We start from the raw sequence: 3978 nt of genomic DNA on the forward strand, positions 1-3978 counted from the left end.
GGGACAGGGAGGGAGGGGGGAGCTGACGTGCTTGGAATAAAACCATGCTACCTCCTCCTCCATCCCTCAGCAAAAAAATCAAACGCATCTGTCCACCCCCCCAACCCCCCCCCCTCCCCGTGCCAATTCCCTTCCCAAAGTGTCCACCCCAAAGAGGAGGGGCTGCACTGCAGCTCATCTCAAGGGGGCAAAGGTCTTGGAGGAACCCCCGACCTGATTTATTCAGGGCACAGCAATATTTCTTGGGATTAGTATTAATAAGAGCCTCCTGCCCCCTCCTCTCCATCCCTCTGGGCTGAGCCCGAGGGAGGCAGCCGGGCCCCGCTGGGGGTACCAGGCCTTTGGATGCACGGTGATGGCGTCTCTTCATCCCGGCCATTTCACAAGACAGAAAACAGGTTGTGTATTTATTTGGGGTTATTTAGGTCTTGTTTTCCTCTCCCATGCCGCAGCTTTAAAACAAAATCCATCCTGTTTGTGAGGGCCGGGCGCTGTGGGGCTGGCGGTGCCGCAGAGGGATGTTCTGCACGTAGTGCGGCATGGCAGGGATCTGCCTGCCGAGATGGGGGCAATCCCAGAGAGAAGGCACCCCCAAATCTCTTTCTTTTCCCCCCTTTTATTCACTACACAGGAGCCCTCTGGCTGTTCAGACCCTCCTGGAGGTCGAGGATGCAGCAGTGCCCACCCAGGGTTGAGCAGGTGACCGTGGGCTGCCGAATTGCAAGGCTGAGGTTTTTATTTTGGGGCGGATTTTAACATTCATCCCCCACCTGGTGCTGAGTGCGGGTCCTTCAGGGAGGGTCCTGCCTCTGCCACCGTAAAGAGACGGGCGAGAAACCTCCAGGAACAAAGGAGAGGATGCAGGAACCCGCAAGGAAAGAGCTTTATTGGCACGACCCGACGGGCTCCTTGCGGCATCCGCACCGGCCGGGATGCGAGCCCAGGGGGAGGGATGGCCCCAAATACCTGCAGAACCCCTCGGCGGCTGCAAAGAGGCGTCCCAGGGAGCCCAGGCTGCTGTCAGTGTTCCCAAGGGCACCATTCCAGAGGTGAGGCTCTGTGCACGGAGCTGCAAAGAGAGATGGGACCCCCCACGCTGTCACCGAGGGCCCCCCGAATTTGGGACAGCTCTGCAGATGCCCTGAGGGGTGGGGGACTGTCCCCTGCAGTGAGGCCTGTCCTCCCCCAGTGCCAGGCACCTGCTGGGAGCACTGGGATGGGCTGGGATGAAGGGATGCAGGGCGGCCTCCAGCTGCAAAGAGAAGGGAGGGGAGGAGAGGGATGGGAGAAGGGAAAGGAGGTGAAGGGCCCCAGCGGGGAGCAGGGCAGAGCGGTGGGGATGGCTACAGGGGTGGAGGGGGAAAAAAAAAACCCGAAATAAAAATAAAAGCGTGAAAAAGAAGGGGAAAAAGAAAGCAATGGCGTGTCGGGGGGAGGAGGGGGGAGCAGCCCCTGTGCTGCAGAAGGCTCTGGGGGGCACCTGCTCCGTGTTAGGCCGCGGGGTCGCAGCATCCCTGCGGGGTCGCAGCATCCCTCCCTCCCACCGCCTCCAGATTTTTGAATTTTATTTTATTTTCTGAATAATTCAGGTGCTGTTTCTCCCCCCTCTTCATCCTCCCCCCCACCTCCCCTCGGCTCCTCGCACACACACGCCTCTCGCCGGGGCTGTGTAAGGAGTATAATGAGGCAGCCGATGGGTAATTGGGATCTTTTGTAGGGAGGATGTATGGCTGGGGCAGCTGCTGGGGGGTGGGGGGCAGCTGGGGGGGGACAGCATTACCATACAAAGGGAACAAATGACATGTTTATCCCTCTGAGAGATTTACGCCCGGCCTCGCCCTGCAGACACAGCGCTCCCCCCTTCTTCTACCCGGCACTTTTGATTTAAATTATAAGGATTAAAAGGAGAGGGAGGGCGGAGGGGAAAAACACACAAACAGCCACCGGAAAAAAAAATCATAATAAAGCTTTTAAAAAATAAAGAAAAAAAGCGGCTTTGCCTCAGTATGGCCCCCCCACCCGCCTCCGCCGGGGGAGCAGCGTGAGCCCCGGTGACCCCAAGACCTGCCCTTGCTTTTAGCAGGGAAAAACCCCATCGCTCTGTGGAGAAAAGGCGAGAGAAAAGGCAAAGCACAAAGCGGCGGCAGCGGAGCAGCCCCGGGGACAGCAGCCGCGACCCCTCCCCGGGGACAGCAGCCGCGTCCCCCCGGGGCCCACCCGCGGGGCACCCCCGAGTGACAGCTCCGGATTCCACACCCCGGGCTCCTGTACTCGCCAGGACCCCCTCTCCTTCATCGCGGAGAGCCCCCCTAATGCTGCCGTGCGTCCCCATCCCATCCCAGCGCATCCCATCGCATCCCGTCCCATGCCGTGCATCCCTCTCCGCCCCCTCCCCGCGCTGCGGTGCCACCTGCGCCGGTGCGCAGCGCTGCCTGCGCGCCCCGCGGCCGAGCTCGGGGGATGGAGGGGGCGATGTCAGGGGGTGCGGGGGGTTCCGCGGGTGCGGAGAGCCGCGGAGCCGCCTCCGGCCTCGATGCTGGTCAGCCTCGTTCTTGGCATTCACCGCGTGCCTTAATTGTATGGACATTTAAATCAAGGTCCGCTGTGAACACGGAGAGAGGGGCCTTTCCTCGGGAAGGATGAAAATATAGAGAAGGAGAAGGGGAAACGGGAAAAGAAAAGAAGAAAAAGGGAGGGGGGAAGGAAGGGAGGGGGGAGAGGGACCCCGCGGAGCCCAGCCTTTGTTCTCCGCGCCCCGCGGAGGCTCGGCGCGCCCTTCCCCATGGGCGGGGGGGAGGGGGGGGACAAAACCCAACCTAACACCCCCCAACCCCCCCGTCGGAAAAAAACCCACCCTTCTATCAAATCAAAGAAGCCCCGGGCTGTGGGGTGGGGGGCGGCGGGGGGGCCCCGTTACCTGCCCTCCGTCTCTGCCCAGCGCTGCCCGCTCTCTGCCGCCTGCCCCGAGCCCCGCCGCGCTGCTATAAGCGGGGGGGGGTCTGGAGGAGCGCAATAAACCTTCCCCCGTTCGCCTGCTGCAGTCAATCCTTTCGCTCAGATCCCAAGTGGTGCAAAAAAAAGAGGAGAGGGGCCCATCTGGCTTCTCATCAGCTTTGTCAAGTCTTGCATACGCTAAAATGCTAATGACCTAGATAGCTCATGCAAAATGCAGCAGAGAGAGGAGAGGGAGGGAGCAGCGAGGGAGGGAGGAGGGAGGAGGGAGGGGGAAAGGCAGAGGGAGGGGGAGAGCCCGGGTGCATCACCCCCCCCGTCCCCAGCACCCCCCAGCCCTGGCTGCCCAATGCACCTTGGTAGGTACGAGCCGGGCTTTGATTTGAAAGGTCAACCGGGTACGATGAGAGGGGGGGGCGGGCAGAGCCGACGGATAAACCGCCCTGGCTTCATCCTTCATCCCCCCCCCGCCCCAGCCCTCCAGGGGGGAAGAAAGGGCGCGGGGGGGGCGCTGGGAGCGCAGCCCCCACTGCATCCCCCCTCCCCCGTGGGGTGCTGAGGGGTGTCCTGTCTATCCAACCCCCCCTCTCCCGGCCCGACCCCAACCCAAACCCGACCCCCCCAAAAAGAGGAGCGAAGGAAATACCCCCTGCGGCAGCCCCGCCGTGGTCCCTCCGTCCTGCAGCCGGTGCGGAGCGCGGCCAGGCGCGTAATCCCGCGGAGGATGCTCGGGGAGGCAGGGGGTGGGATGTGCCCCCCCCCCCCCCGCGCTATGCGGAGGGGGGTGAAAATTATATATATATATATAAATAAAAAAAAAAATATATATAGAAAAGAAAAGGGAAGGAGGGGGCTGGAGCCAGGCCGGCGGCGGGAGCGGAGCGGGCGGCCGGAGGGTGCGGAGGGAGCGCGGAGCAGCCGGGCGGGCGCTGCGCGGAGCGCGGAGCTGTCAGCGGCGCCTTCTCATTTATCATTAGCCAGCCCTAATCTTGCTCGCTGTCCTCCTTCGGTGATGTTGATTCACTT

General features: G+C 61.9%; 1 long non-coding RNA gene across 1 annotated transcript; it reads right to left on the minus strand.

Annotated features, from left to right (window-relative positions):
* Window positions 1-859: 859 nt before the first annotated feature.
* On the minus strand, window positions 860-3563 carry LOC129118804 (uncharacterized). Its single transcript, XR_013181716.1, has 2 exons — window positions 2918-3563; window positions 860-2570 (listed from the first exon to the last, which is right to left on the minus strand). It is a non-coding gene; the product is annotated as an uncharacterized LOC129118804 (long non-coding RNA).
* Window positions 3564-3978: the final 415 nt, after the last annotated feature.

The sequence above is a fragment of the Agelaius phoeniceus genome, chromosome 3 (assembly GCF_051311805.1).
Source record: "Agelaius phoeniceus isolate bAgePho1 chromosome 3, bAgePho1.hap1, whole genome shotgun sequence".
Lineage (NCBI taxonomy): Eukaryota > Metazoa > Chordata > Aves > Passeriformes > Icteridae > Agelaius > Agelaius phoeniceus.